The sequence below is a fragment of the Calonectris borealis genome, chromosome 14, assembly GCF_964195595.1.
Source record: "Calonectris borealis chromosome 14, bCalBor7.hap1.2, whole genome shotgun sequence".
NCBI classification, from domain to species: domain Eukaryota; kingdom Metazoa; phylum Chordata; class Aves; order Procellariiformes; family Procellariidae; genus Calonectris; species Calonectris borealis.
The window spans coordinates 6,198,837-6,215,359 of record NC_134325.1 but is presented as its reverse complement, the minus strand read 5'-3'; the positions used below and the strand labels follow the sequence as shown (position 1 = coordinate 6,215,359).

Here is a 16,523-nt window from a genome sequence, read left to right as displayed (position 1 = left end):
TAAAGCCACAACTGTTGCCATTAGAAAGAAGTCCTGTCCTATCTACTGCCTATTTGCACAGCTGAGTGTTGAACCCGATCGGGGAATTGATTAAGAAAACCAAACCCCAAACTTGTTTGCTGGGTTCCTTTATAGACAGTGCAGGTCCCTGGTCCCATTTAGAGCACAGCTGGGGCCTTCAGTCCATTCAGTTATTTACTGTCCTCCTGTTAGCAGGACAGTCGTTCTAAACCTTCTCCTAAAGATGGACTGAATATTTTGTAGATGGTCTAAGCCTACTAGCCACAAATAACATCCTAATGAGAAGTCTAACATAGTTTACACCAACTGCTCAGACTGCCTATATATCCAAGCAGACTTTAATCTCTATTAACTTACAGGTGGTTAAAATTGCTATGTCAAATTTTCAGATGCAAGAACACCCTGACTTATGAAGTCCTCTCAATTCCTACTTGGCTTTTCCGAGAAGCAGCAGCACAAGGTAGGCGCAGTTTTCAGTCTTGCTGTTGCCTAAAGATTCTAAATAGCAGCAGGATATTTTTCTCCTGAATTTTATTCAAAAAACTAAAATAGGATCATGCTTTCTGAGACTATCCACAACTGTTTGAGCTACAACTTTGAAGATTATCAATACATTCTGGTGCTGCTTGATAATTACAGCAGAAAGTGATTTTTCTTAAGGAAGAAATATCAAGATTATAAGTCTTCAAAGTAACTGTATATAACAACAACTCCGAATCCTTAAAGGAGTAGGAAGCCTTATTTTTCTGCTGAAATTGACAGCTTTGATCTCCATGCTCCCCAAGCAGTCTCCTACTCACAAGAAGTCACTGTTCCACAAAGTCACCACTGCAGATAAACAAACATTCCATAGCACTCAGAAACATGGCGCACAGCTACTGCAGCTCATTCATTCCTAACATCTAGAGAATCCCAATCGCTCAATAACTTCATATTACAATGCTGCATTTTTGCCAGCGTATGATTGCACACTTGCATTGACAAATCCAGTGACTTCTAGTATTCAAGACAGAAGAATATTATTATTAGTGGTTATCTGAAAAGTTGAATTTTTTTTTTTTTTTTGCAAGACAGTCTCATCAGTATACATACACTTAATTTGATTGCTGTATTTAAGTCCTGAACTTGGGAATCTTCCAAGTTTGTACACCAAATCAGTGTACAAATTTCTGTCAAATTTTATAAGCAGACTGCAGTTTTCAAACATTTTGAAGTGAAAAACTGATTTAAAAAATCTGATAAAATTGCAATAGTTTTAGCAAAACTTTATCCTGTGTGCCAGTTTTAAGCAGTAAATTCACACAATAAAACATCTGAAAAGCTCCCTAGGCATAAGCATGATTAAAATAAAGATAGACCTCCTTTTAAATGCTAACTACACTGCTTCGATTAACATTTTCACATAAGTTCAGCTTCACTTTGAACTTCTGACTTTGTAGTCATCTAAGTTCAAAGGCAGAGAGTGAGCAGAATTTAAACTTCAACATTTACTAAGAGAAGGGCAAATTCCATTTGTACCATCTATCAGCAGGCAACTCCTCTCAAACACTCAGAAGAATATGTTTCAATTCAAATCCCAGAAACAGGAAAAACAGATACCTGAACCATTACTGACCATACCATAGGAATTCACGAGAAGTTTGCAACAACTGGAAGTCATCGGAAGACCTAGAAGTAATCCTTAAAAAGTCAGGATAGTTCTCATCTCAACTGCTGCACACTATTTTAAGTAACGGTAACAATCAGTTTTCAGATGTCAATCTGTTCACCTTCAAGAGCACAACTCTCTTCCCAAACACTTAAAGAATGGATCAAATGCCTTTTTTTTTTGTTTAGAAAAAAAGGAAAACTAGAAGCAACTGCAGGGATTATAACAGAAGATTGAAAGTGATAAACCAGTCTCCTATACAACTTATTTCTCCCTTAAATTTGAAATTAAATGGACACATTCATACTTGGTATAAAGTCACCATAATTACACTGCCCTGGCAGTGTAACTCACCAATACTGCCTGCTTTGTTTAAAAGCAGGTCTAAAAATCTCAACCATACGATTTATGTATAGCCTTGACGAAAGATAATCTGTCTCTTGTAGTGAGACTTAGTTAACTTTAGCAGTATTTTCTTTAAGTGTTCGACCAGGTGTGATCAGACACGAGTCTGCAGACCTTTGGCTCCAGTCTAGCAGAGTTTCTCTAAGACCAACGCTTCCTTGGTGGCAATTCTGAATACATGTGTTCATGTGAGTCTAAAGTTAATTTGCTCAGCCAAGTACCTGCGTATTGCTATGTAATTTTATTTGATTAAGTATTTCTCATTATTCATTATTTCAAAGGAGTAAAATGCCTTTTTTTTTTTTAAATAATGCAGCAACAAAACTTTGTTAATATCAAGAACCAAGAAACAGCAACATGTTTGACCATCTCCTTCAGATCAAAGCCTCTACATGGAATGGAAATTAATTTCAAACCAGATTTTCACTTACAGAGGCTTACATGAAAAACAAAATACATTTACATATGCACTACTCTAGCAAATACATAAAACTGAACCATGAAGAAATCTTCTTCTAATGAGGAATTTATAGGTTTTTAGTGAGAAACTTCAGGAGAATCAATACAGGATATTACATCTCTAACAGGACAAAGACTCCCAAAAATCTAAATTAGTTTCCTATCTTAATGAGCAAGGGATGACTTTATTAGAGATAAATCCTGTTACCTTAAGCAGAGGTAATCTCACCATCTGCTCATGTACATGTTAACATTCTTCTCTACTTAAGATGAGTTGCACAACCATTTTCTTTTTAAAAAAACCCAAGGCTCTTAACATTCTATTTATAACTTGTTCGAGTGCTAAACAAGCACAGAACATATTATTTGGTAATTCCTTCTTAAGAAATACTTTATATCACAAATCAGTGCACATGAATTCCCTGGAGTCCAAGCACTAAATACAGAAGCAATGATAACAAGTCAGACTGTTTCCTGCATTCCTTATAAAGTAATGCCCTTACATATAGTAGCCAGAGCTTCCTCAAAACAAGTGTAATTTTCACAATAACTCCGTGGTTATTTTACAATTAATTAAAAAAAAAATGAGGCATTTGCCTAACACTGAATGATAGCTAACTTAAGAATAAACAAATCTTGCCTGCATACCAGGGACGGTAGCAGTTTTATGGGATAACAGGGAAAACTTAGCAAAATAAGACAGCAGTAATATACTATGGAAAGTACTAATCATCTGGAAAGGAATTCATAGCAAGACATTTGCCACAGCAGGAAAACTCCTTAGCAAGAAAAAACACAAAGACTTTGATGTTCAAAAGCCCTCTCTGCCAGATGCATTCAGATTGCTACAAATCGAGAAACAACTCAACAGATAACTCACGACATGACTTCTTGAAGTAAGCCCAGTATTTTTAAAAATACTGTTAGGTTTAAATTAGAAGTTTTTCAATAACATGCACATAAATAGTCCTGAAAGGCTAGTGTTTCAGGTATATAGTTTTATCTGTCTTTCCACTAAAAACTTAGCAGATTCTTTAATCCAGTCACCTTAGCAAAATTAGAAAGTGCCCCCTTACAGATGAGATTAACACAGTTAACCAAAAGACTGAATCCATTTCATTTCGGGTCATATCTACAGAATCTTCAAAGACAATTTCACTAGCTTAAATAGAGGTGCAATTTTTAATTGGGCACAAACTCTGAACCAGCACTCATTTCTGTTTGGCTTAAATCATTCAGCTTGTAAATACCTAAGCAGCTGTACTGAGACCAGCAACTGCATCTCTTAACTTAGATGTAAATGAATTTTCAAAATCAAAAAAGTACAATTTCATCATAAAACCTCTGATCTTGAGAGCTATGAAAGAATAGGGTGTTTCCAGTTCTAGAACAGGAAGCCTCTGGGAATGCTTCAAGGTCTTTCAATATTGGCAACAAATCCCTTGAAAAATCCAGCCTTGGCCCTTGGCTGTTTCAGTGATTATAAAAACACTTAAACTCTTCTACTTAAATCAATTTTCATCCATGACACTGTGCAGAAGACCGTTACTAGATACTTTAACTGTAGAATCTTGATTTTTTGATCAATGTTCCAAGAGAGGCAAAGGGTGGAAGCATCTGTCATGACGTTTCAGCCAAACCTTAGTGTAGGCAGCTACAGCTACCTACAGATCATACGTTTTTCATTGCCAAAGTTCTCTTCCCCTTCTTGAACCAGTGGTTTGCACCACTAGGCACTGCAAGCCACTCCACCAGTAGAAGTGGATACATGCTGATTTGGTGCAGTATGTTTGCAAGCTTCTTCAGCATATTTGTGCTGTTATATTCCTCTCCCCAAATTTTGAACCCAATCACCATTTCATTTAAGTCTGTTGAAGAGATAGAGGTCTTAAAGGTAATTAAATTCCATATAAGTTTCATAAAAACAAGCAACCTGACACCAAGAACACTGGGTGTCACAGCTAGAAGACAACAGTAGCATTAGCTCATATTATTGGACACCACGGATTTATTACAAGGATAATCTTTATAAATGCTTCAGTCATGGCAAGAAGTCCTTAAAGCAATTTTAGGAATCAACAGGAAACTTGACATCGGTTTCATCAGCTGTAGAACTACTGAGCAACTTTTGCATCTCCGTATTTCTCCCTTATTTTGTTCTCAGCTCTCCAACAGCATACCTGCCATTCTGTTCCTGCCCAGTATTTTCTGGATGCAGATACCAGAAAAAGCAATAATGAAACTGATGGCATCCCCGGCTGTTTCATTCTGATGCACTTGGCCAAGATTTTTTTTTCCATGCCTTACAGCCAAGCCTATTACCAGCATTGTTTGACAAAGGCTAAGAATTTTAGTTCTGTTGCAATGTTTTTCCTTACAGAATAATGCTTTCATATCCACTCCTTCTGTTTCAGAAGTTGGCTTGTAAAAACTTTTTACTGGTTCTCTTGCTTTTCAGCCACCTCTAAAGTTATGCTTTTCTCCGTGTCACCCTTACAATTCACACTCTTTTCCACCAATTCCTCTTTTCAAAGGATACTTGAAAACACTCAGGCAATACAAAATATTCCATACAGAATCAACATTAACTACTGTTTTAGGGTTTGGGTTTTTTTTATTTTTTAAGTAATGTCATTGCCCCAAATATTGTGATTCCCCAGCTGAATAATTTGCGCAGTAATCCATGATTCGTAAAATAATTTTACTCTGGAATATCACTTTTATGGAACAATTAAGACTGGAAGCGGCCTCAAGGGGTCTCTAGTTCCATTACCTGCTCAAAGCAGGGTCAGCTATGAGAAGGTGACAAGGGTGCTCAGGGCTTTATCCAGGCAGCAATATCGCAGACAAAGTTTTAGTTATTCATACAGTGCAGGCCTGATCACAGTAGAGCGTGACAAATTATCTGGAGCATCTATCTATTAGTATAGATACTAATAGATACTTCCACTAACCCCAATACCAGTGGTACTATGCAGAAGGTAGACAACATTTCAAACTACATATCGAATTCAATCAAAAATATAGAAAGTGTCTAGAGGGAGGTGGGCAACAGAGAAGAGGAAAGAAACATTTGTGCTATCTGCTTTAATTACCCGAATAGAGATGCCCAAACACCTTCCGTATAGTTTTATAACTTTCTACAGCATAGACAGAGGACCATGGTAAAAACCCAAATTTTCTTAAGTTATATACCCGAATTAAGCCCTGCAAACATCCTCCTAATGTCACAAAGCATTCAAAATGCAGCAAAATGCAGGAAGTTCATGATGCAATGTACAGTGGCTATTAACACAGGGAGATGAAAACAACCCTCCCCCACAAAGATCCTATTCTATTCCCTGGGCAGTAGTGCACAGTACACACCTTCAACAAAACATAATCAAAAACATTAGTAGCATAGGGAGCAAAAAACATGCCACCACAGCTCTGTCCCAGATTTAACCCTGTATCACTGTATTAGTATCAACCTACCAGTCTAACTAAATGCAATTCTGCTGCAGTAGCCAAATTATTTCTGCCACTTGCTTCAGCAGATGAGTTCTCCCTCAGGCAGGAAACTTGCACAGTTTCAGTTACAACTAGCAGATGCTTCTCAGTCACAAGCCTAGTATTTATGAAAGCATTAAGCAGAATTGTTGATCATTAATTGACAGAACAAATGCACTGTTCACATGTACCTTTTTGCTTTATACATTAGAAAATACTAAATGCTTATTAGATGTATTGATTCAATGAATACTTTTTTTTCTTTTTTGAACACTACACTGGTAGAAAACTGAACAGTCAGACCAAAGGTTCATCTCATCCTTAACTTGTCTCTAAGGGTGGCTTCAGAAATGCAAATGGAAAAAAGCTAAACCAAGGCAAGCATGTAATGACACTTCCTCAAAATACTCTTCTAGTCTCCACTAATTTGCCACTCAAGGACTTTCTGAATCCTGAGGTAAGTTCTCTAATACTAAGACCCCTGGTGGATTTCTTCCTCCAGGGACTTGTCCAGCTGCATACTGAACTCATGTAAACTTTCAGCACTCACCTTATAACTCAGCACTGTCACCACCCTCCGCTTGTCTGCTGTGACTACAGTCTAAGTAGAAGACCATATCAGTTACCGATGATCTGTTCTCAATGTCTCCTGTAACTACTAACATCAACTACAATATTGAAACCTACAAGCTACAAACTCTGTATGGACCAAATTATTCCATCGAGGTCATCATGTAGTAACCAACCTCTAGATCTGAACTAGTGACATACTCTTAACACAAATACCATGAGGTCCTCATACACCACATACGGCAAGTTTCCAATTATGGTTGGTTTTCTGTAAGTGATGTTTTGTTTATAATTTTAATGCCACACACCTGAAAATTACAAGTTACATGAAATATGCAGACACACCTTCTCTCTCTGCTTCAATTTCTTCAATGAAAGCACTCTGAAGTGACCACCACTTGGAACAAACTAAAACTTACTCTAAGTAAATAATTTCAGGTTGCATTTCTACCAAGGTATAGATCAAAGTAGTATTTCTCATAACTTTTTTTAATATGAGCTTTGAGGAAAACATTTTATTCTAAATCTTTGTTAGTTTAAGTGAGGTTTATCATTACTGGCATGCTTTGAAACATTTCTTCCTTCACTTACTTGTCCAGTCTGGAAACAACTTGTGCATTCTTCTGCAAAAACTGACATCACAGCAACCTTGTTGTGTACAAAGGGGCTGGATGAATGCTGTATTAGATGGCTGATGTTATTGACCACTGCTGATAAAAACTGAACTCTGGTTCTGGTAAGTAATTACACATCCCCATCTTCTACCTAAAATAGAGGACTATGTTTACAGTTACACTTCCACAAAGCAAACAATTTACATTTGTGCGATACTCCCTCATTTTTAAGTTTTTTATACTATTCTAAAAATAAGTAAATAAATACCACAGTAATTTTTGCACTAACTGCGGACCCTAAAAGCCAATACTTCCAAAATAAAAAGTGGAAGATCATTATCTGAATGTCATTAAGACTGACCTTAAAACACATACTACATTTTATGAATTCTAGTCATGTTAGCATTATGCTTATACTGTCTTACCTATCAATGTTAATTTATTGAAATTTTTAACGCTTCCATAAGATAGCCTTAAGATTATTCAAGAGTTTAAAGACAAACAACATGCAATCCTTCTCTAATCAAATTCAACCTAGCATTCATTTTTCGAGATAGCCCCATACTGGTCTGGTTTTGGTCCCACATCAAAGCCTAACACAACAACAACAACCCCAAAACATCACCTCAGCATTTTTATTTGTTAAGCAACATTTTAATTCAAGTTTCTTCAGCTAGATAGCAGACGTAATAGCAGCACTGGATAAGAAATATCAGCAGTTTCAAGTTAACTTAGTTTGAGAAGTAACAAACAGAGGAACACAAATTCAGAAAAGATTTTTTTACTTAACGTTTTGAAATGCATCATTTCACATTTAAGGCATTCAATTTTCTTTGTTGCTACATAGCGAGCTACTCAAAAAAGATAAAAATAACTGAATTATCAATTTATCTTCATATACCCTGATTATCTGTACTGATGAACCTTTGAGTTCTTAATAATGACAATAATACTCCGAAAGGGAAGAGGGACATCAAGTTTCTAAGTCAGGATTACTATTACATCGTAATTAAGTGGGACAAAGCTATTTTATTAAATCAATCAGAATTTTAAATCTTTCTTAAAACCTCCTATGTATTTTTTATAAACAAGCATCTTTATGTAAAAGACTCTTCAAATACAGCACAACATTTAAGCAGATAGGACTCCAAATAGTTTATTACTTTTTGGTTTGTTTGGGTTCCCCCCCCCCCAACAAAAGGCCGTTTAACTTCAAGTACTTGTTACTTTACTTCTCCCTGTGCTTTCTCCCATTTTTATCTTTTATGCAACTTTCTTTCACTGTCCATTTATTCTTATTAGTTTTGCTTCAACTTGCTTTCAAGTTAAAAAAAAAAAAGTTAACTTGGTGGGCATTATAGTCCCTCCCTCTCCCCCAAATGTGGTAAATAAGCCCGATTTAAGCAACTTCTCTTCCTCCCAGACACATAAATAAAGTTTCTTCCAGGCCCACGCTCAGTGTTGGGAGCATGAAGTGCCTTCAAAGCTAACAAAGTCAACTAACATCTCCTCTGTCAGATTTCATTCCCCCTGCCCCATTTTCGCTTCCCCTTGGGATTCTTCATAAATCATCCATCACTACTACTCCTGAACAGAGTTTATATTCTAAGTAGGTATTGCACAACATCTTTTACAAACACCACACATTTTTTCTTGAATTTTCAGTTCCCTTCGGAAAGAGATTTGCATTAAGCATGCAAGGCTGTTATTTAAAACCTCTGCATCTCTCCCCTACCCCAAATCAGCTTAACTGCACTCTGCGCTAGGACCACATTTGCAATAAGTAATACAGTGACGAGGAAGGGCATCAGAACCTTTCTTTTCTTCCAAGTTCTTTTTTTTTTGAGCGCATCTTACTACCACATTCTCTTTCCCCAACAACAGCATAGCTATTAGTGGGAGGTTACTTCTGTTAACAGTGATGCAGGTATACCTTTTTTTATTGCATTGATGCAGAATAATAAACTTGATCAAGTTGTGAACAGTAAGGCCGTTACACACTTCCAGGTATTACTACTAATATCTGAAAAGCTCCCGGAGGAAACAGCAGAGCAGCTTAAGGATCAGCTTTGTCAACAGCCAACTTCCCTGGAACCACGGTAACGCGCCAACCCGAGGTTAGTTAACCCACTTAAAGAGCCAACAAGAAGATGAATAAAAAAGGAACGTAAACCTGGTGGGTCTCTGCAGCGACCAAGGTCCCCCCTGCACAGGGCGAGCACTTCAGCTCCCTAAAGCCTTCCCAAGTGCCTCCTGCTCAGCGCCAGGTGCCAACGACCTGCCACCCCGAAGCCTTCACCCTCGGGTACAAAAAGCACCGCTGAAACCCGGGGTGCTATGGAGAGCAAGCAGCTCCTCCAGACGCCTCGGGATTATCGCTTCCTGTCAGAAGCAGCACGGCTCCAGCGCTTCAGATAACGCAGTTAGCCGATGAAGCACTTTTAGCAGGCAGCGCCTTCGCCGCCGCCGCCTCCCGGCTCGCAGGAGCCCGGGCAGACACGAAGCGGCGGGGACGACCCGCGCGGGCAGCGCTCACCCGGCCCCGCTGCCCACCCGCCACCGCGGCCCGAGCCCCGGGCCCCGCCGCTCGCAGGTGCCGCCCCGGCGGCGCGGGGAACACCGGCCACCCCCGGGACCGGAGCCGCGCCGAGGCCGGGCCGGCAGCGGGGAGCGCCCGGAGGCCGAGGGGCGCCGCGACCCCTGAGGGAGGAGAAGGCGAAGCGGGGGGTGGGGAGCAAGAGGACACCGGCAGGGAGGGACGGTACAGGGGCAGGGAGCAGAGCCCCGACCTCGTCCCGGCACCGGGCTCCCCGCGCCTACCTCGCAGCGCCGCCGCCCCGCGGCAACGGCCATTTCCCTTCTTCCCTCCCGCCGCCGGCAAGGCGCGCGCCAGGCTGGAGGCAGCCCCCTCCCGCCGCTTAACCGCCGCCGCCGTGCGCTCACTTCCGGCCCCGGCCCGCAGCGCTGGCGCGGGGGAGGGGGCGGGGCGCGGCCCTGAGGAGATGGGCGGGGCGGGGCGGGGCGCGGCGCGGCGCCGGCCGCCTGGCTCGGACCCTGCCCCGGGCACCCGGCCGGCGGCCACCTCACCTGTCCCCCTCCCCGCCTCCTCCCCGGGGCCGGCGCGGCACGGCACGGCATGGCACGGTTCGGCACGCTGCGGAGCCCGGCCGGCAGCGGGGGTCCACCCCCGCCGGGGAAACGGGCCGATAGCGGCCGGCGGGGGCTCGGCTGTAACCGGGGCCGCTGTGGCGGCCGGGCCCCTTCGGCCCTGGGCGGCTGTGAGGTGACTCTCCGTCATTTCCTCCCCTTATCCGCCGATCTTCCTAAGAATGCTCGGCACGACTGGGAACTTGCACAACGCACCGAAAAGCTCCGTCGGGAGGCTGGAGCTGAGCCGCAGATACAATGAACTTCCCCGCGCTGGCCGCGCAGGAAGGGGACTGCCCGTGCCCGCCGGGGACGGAAAATGCATCGGAGGAAGAGGCCGGGGAGTGACGCCGGTGAAACGAGGGTGCTCCGCAGCACAGGGGGTTTAGCTGTAGAAAGAAATACTTTCGTCACTGGCCAGTTGACGACTCCAGTGGTTTGGAACAACGTGTTCCACTACACGGAATTTTGCTTAATTTAACTTCAGAAGCGGCTTCGCTGGCCCCGGCAGATCCCTGTTGTCAACTCCAGCCTTCCTGACATACCGTCACGTTTCAAAAAGACAATATTTTGGTTTGACCTTCACAATAGCTTCAAAAGAATATAATGCTTTGAGTATGCTCGAAAGTATTGCATGTGGGATTTTATACAAAGTTTAGACAATGGGCCTTTCATAATATCAAATTAAAAGTTGTAACGGGCATTTAAAAGTAACAATACAATTTTTAATGGAGATGCAAAAGAATCCCAGGGAGAATAATTTTATATTCCGTCCATTCAGGGAGTACTACTTAAAATAATCAAAGAATCCAATTTATGCCTATTGGTGTGTTATTCAGCCCTTTTAGCACACTTAAGTTCCAAAAAATGCAAAACAGTTAATGAAGCATAGAAGACACATGAAAAAGTGTCAGTTTAGAAGCTACAATAATAAATGAATTAATAAAAATAAGTCATAAATACATTGCTGGCAGTGACATTTTCTGTGTGATTCTATATAACCCCCACCATTTTAGCATCTAAGCATTTTCTATTGGATAGAACCATTGGATAGCACCATTAATGAAAGCCCTTGCAGGTGACTTCAAGAAGAGCAAAATGGAGACTTGGAAGGGTGACATAGAGTGTGGTCCTGTAAAAGCATCATAGGCGTGATGCTTTAATTACACAGATTTTAAAAATTACCAGAGTTCTTACTACCCTTGTGATGTAAGCCATCAAGAATTTTTCAGGTTGTCAGTTATTAAGAGGAGAAATCGATCCTTTCTAACACCATTCCAGCATTTACAATCAATAAGCCAATTCTGTTCCAATTCTGGAGCACAGAACAGAGCATCAGTAGAAGACATCCACTTCGCTTTCAAGGTCTAGGTTTCTTTCCGACAGTGGTCTGTCCAAATACACCTTCTTTTTGGATTGCATTTCAGATTTTTTTGTCCTGGCAGCCATGTCTCCTGGCCACTTCTTCTGCTTGCCTTTATCTAAAAGTGCAGCGAGAGGTTCCCACGTGAACATCCTTTCTGCCTGGCAGTAGAAATGATGGATAGGATTGTTTTCTTGTAAGAAAATCCTATAACTGAAATGGGAAACCCTTTTCTACGGATGGGGTCTGCAGAGTGTGCTGTGCCCATTCAATGCTGCACAGCTGAGGGTTCCCAGCATCTATAGGGGTGTAGGATTATCTATGCTATCCTCTCTTTATAGTGCTGGCTCTAATCAACAGCAGTTTAAACGACACTTTCCAGAGTCAGAGTGCCTTTCTTAGTGGGATCCTAACAGACCAGCACCTCCTGGTGCAAAGCAGTTCCCACGGTGTTTGTGCTGCTTTCTGCCTCACACACAGGTCACATTAAACTGCTCTGGATTACACCTCCCACTCACTGGCCACGGGGTTTAGTCCTGGGACAACCATTTTTCTATGTGTCATCCATCACCAACCAAAGGAGCATTAATCTGCTTAGGCTACCATATCCAACAATTTCAACAAGATCATGACTATTTGACTGACTAACCTCCAACACATTACGTAATATATGACAGTATGACCAGGTCAAATATGAATCATAAAAGTTGAGATAGGAAACACGATTTGGTTCATTCTACGGATTGGTGCAGCATTTTAGACTATCAAGCCTGTCTACCAGTCCCATGATAACTGCAAGAACCTCCTGTGACTTTCCTTAGAAATTATTTCCTTCTTGTCAGGAAATTTTCCTGCTATTTTGCATGTATTTTAGTAACTTAAGCCCATTCTTTTTAGCAGTATCTCATTTTTGCAAAATACTCTAAGTTATGAAGGGTTAAATAAAACCCAAATTCCACTTTGTGTTAAATAGGTACTGATTTGCTTTTATCACACTAAATTACAAACTGAATAGGCTATTCTTTCCTTGGCTTTTACCCCTTACACTGAAGAGCAACTCCAACACCGGTACTTTTGCCTCTGGTTTCATAGTTTCTCAGCTACATTCACATTGAATATATACCAAGTATCAGGTGCGCTCTAGAAGCAGTACCAGCCAGTTTTAGAAATGGCATTTGTATATCAGATGCCATGTAGCATTCTCCATACCTTGGCAGCCAAAAGAGTTCTGCTTCAGGAGAGGTAACTGCTTGGCACTGGAAGCCCAGCTTCTAGGTAAAATGACACTATCCCCTAGATAGCCGAGTCAATGAAGGGAACAATGACATAGCCTGCAGACTTGCTTATGAATGGATAATTACAAGTTACACATTCCCGCATGAAAACATTACGTCAGTTTTAAAGTATTTCTTATACAGGAAGTTACTAATATGTCCATGTAAATACAATGTACAAGGTGTGTGCCTCAGCAGTCTCGCTACCTTGCTACTATGTATGTTGCTGTCATACATTGACCAAATGCCACAGTTGCCCCATGTTTTCAGGAGACACTTGATAAAGCCATGTCTTGTAAAAAAAAAAAAAAAAGTGTTGCAGATAGACAAGCAGTAAAAACCCACACAATTTCATTAAGTAACATTTTTATTAAAATTGAAATTGTATACTACAGGCAGAATAAACATGAGAGAATTTGCTCAAATGAAAAAATGTGTGCTGTGCTCACTACCCCAATACTCAAACTTCACGAAAGAATTCCAACACAACATACGCAAAAATCAAATCAACTTGTGTAACTAACTATACTGACACTGGTATTAACTGGAAATACGACAAACTGCAGCTGGCAGATGCCTTTCAAAACAATACTTAGGATACAAGGAAGCTTGATGTATACCCAGATCAAAAGGATGGCTACATGTAACAAACCATAACAAATGTGTTTTGGTGAAGATAACACATGGGAAGTAAAAAAAAAAACCAACCCCTCAAAAAATTACTTGAAAAACAAAATAGCCTTAATTTTCTTCTCAGCCTAAAATATGTTTATGTAAGCCCTCCAAATTTAACAGATGAATGCCTTAATATAACTACTGGAATTGCTACTTGCCTTTAACTAATTGGCAGGAATAAACCTGATGTCTATTGTTAAGAGTATCCTTTTTGTGAATGAGAAATTGTTAGTAGAAGCACAGGGATTATTAAAGTACAAATGTGTTTTCTCTGACAATAGGAAGATGGAGCATATCGTCCCACGGACAAAAACACGGTACGTTTTTGCAGATACCATGACGTGTACCAGAACATGGCACCTACTTTGTGCAGCATGTCTGTTCCATGGAAATTCCCAAACATTTGTTCATCAGGGTGGGGATTGCAACACACAGTTCCCGTCCCACTGATACACTCTCCTTGGCACAGACCACGTGTGGGTGTCTCACTGCTTCGTGGAGCGGTGGGGGAGAACGGTGCTGCGGGCGCTCATAGCTCGGCAGGGCGGGCAACGCCACAACCCATCCCGGAGCAGCCACCCCCGACATCGCAGTCCCAGCGCCATTCAAAGAAACACCATGCACTTGTCGTAACTGGCGAGCTATGCTCAGTGCTGTAGCTATCCTTGGGGGGCCTTCAAAGGCCTTATGGCTTGTGACTTATATTTATGGAGCAGTTTAGAAACTCGTATTTGAAAGAAAAAACCTTAATTTGGGTTACAAAGTACACTAACTCAGACTATGCAGGAAAGGAAAATTACGCATCTACATTTACAACTCCAATATTAGGCTGCTCTTCAGGATAGCGACAAGATTCGGTGATGCTTGAATTAAAGGCTAAACAGTTTAAATTTATCTCACGTTATATTTTCTTAAAGATGTACATATAAAGAAATCATGTTAAAATATACTGAGAAACTATTAGCTTAAACAGAATAACTACTGCAAAAATCTACCAATCCTCAGCTAATCAAGACAGGTAGTTCTAATGTCCTCAAGGTGATTGACTACTATGTATTTAAAAGCAACAAGTTTTAAGTCCTAATTCTGGAACATCTGGTAATTTGTATCAAATTTTCAGCTATGATTTTTTAGTCTCTATAAACTACTTTTTTTTTTCTGAAAACCAGCAGAGGGAGACAGGTTCTTTTTTACTCCTAAAGAAAGTAAAAGATTGTATTACTTCCTCAAAAATATACCTTCTGAAAATTCAGTATCATTTCCTAGATTAGTCTCACAATGCCTTTTCTTGGTAATTTTGAACTTTATTATTAATACTCACTCTTCTTGTTCTGAGTGTTTATTCAAGCTTAAATAGCTATTGCTTACATCTGCAGACATTTATTCAACAGTATGTTGCTATTAATATTTCATTGTGGATTTCTTTCAGGGAGAAAGGGGATATCAGTATTAGCAATGAATGAAAAACAGGCCACGGTTATGTTTTTATTGTTTCACTGTTATGCAAGAGTGTGCATGTGTTTTCAGCATGTGTAAGATCTGCATATGGCTCTCAAAATCTATACAATAATTTTGGCTGACTATACATACGAGTTACATATTTAAGACTCAAACTTAAGAAGAAAATTCTGCTCTGCAATCAAAAAAGACTGACGATAGTTTCAAGTGCAAGTAAAATCTTCTCTTGGGTTAATTTCTTAAGACCCAGGTCCTGTTTCAGTAAATGGGAACTTAGGCACTAGAAGCCAAAAAAATACTACAGATCTTGGCACAGAAACTTAGGTATGTCCGACACAATTTAGGCAACATTCTCTGCAACATGGCATGACAGGGCATACATTTGAAATTCATAAAAGATTTTTCATATTTCCCTCTATTTTTTTCAAATAAATTATGTCCAGAAGAGTTATTAGAACAGGGAACTGAACAACAGAAACAATTTAACACATTTCACTACTTGTTTTACTGTAAATACTTTGTGATAACTTTTCATCTATTTTTTCTTGTAACTGCCTTTTACAGATGGTTTATAAAATCAGAGAAGAAATTATAAGAAGTGTTTTTGGGCTAGGATATGTTCTATGTGATGTGCACAATTTCTGTCATGTGAAGGCTTTAAATAAAATGAAGGTTCTGAACATTCTTAAAATGGAGTGGAAGTAGAAGAGTTAGAAAATGCATGCAGAAACTGTGTCAGTGCTGCAATATACTCAGGAGGTACCATGGGATAGTTGTTAGTCTACAGCATGCTTTGGTAAGGGCTATTAATGTAAGAATGATGCCAGAAAAACCTGAGGGAGAAACTGCGGGCGACAGGATGCGTACCTGGAAATAGCAATCATTCCTTGGGTAAAGGTAATTGAGGTAATTGGGAAGACTTCTGGTATTTAAAATCCCAATCGCAGCAAGTCATGCTTAATCAGACATCCAAAGACAGAGGATGATAAAACTTCATATTGACTTCTCACTTGGAATTATCCTGCATCAAAGAATTAAAATAAAACAAACAAACAAACCAAAACCAGCACTACCAGTAGGAATCCTAGAGCAAGAGACTTCCACAGTGATCTCTGGCAGGCTGCTAAGAAAGAGACTACAGGGTCTTCTTCCAGCTGCCCAAATTCCTGCAGCTCCAAGGAAGATCCAAGCCCTCACCAACAAAATCTGGTATTTCCTTTCTGGTGTGAGCTAATTGCCTGAAGCTTCTTGTAGTAACCCTATGTTCATCAGTAACACAAATTCACAGCTCTTCTCTAAGTATTGCAAGCCAATAGAAATATCCTACTATTAAAAAAAAAATGAACAATTCCTTACATCATTTATTTGTAGTCACACAGTGTATATTGCGGAGAAGAAAT

General features: G+C 40.3%; 1 protein-coding gene across 11 annotated transcripts in view; it reads right to left on the bottom strand.

Moving 5' to 3' along the window:
- Positions 1-16,523, bottom strand: part of PIK3C2A (phosphatidylinositol-4-phosphate 3-kinase catalytic subunit type 2 alpha) — a 72,959-nt gene that overhangs the window by 41,689 nt on the left and 14,747 nt on the right. The window contains exons 1-2 of one of the 11 annotated variants that reach the window (XM_075162722.1): positions 10,027-10,169; positions 7,184-7,357 (exon numbers count right to left, since the gene is read on the bottom strand). The exons of 9 other annotated variants lie outside the window; for them this stretch is intronic. The gene's annotated coding sequence lies outside the window, so the exon portion shown is untranslated. Of the gene's footprint in view, positions 1-7,183; positions 7,358-10,026; positions 10,175-16,523 lie in introns of those variants that run through there. One more of the 11 variants, XM_075162720.1, reaches the window with a different exon arrangement.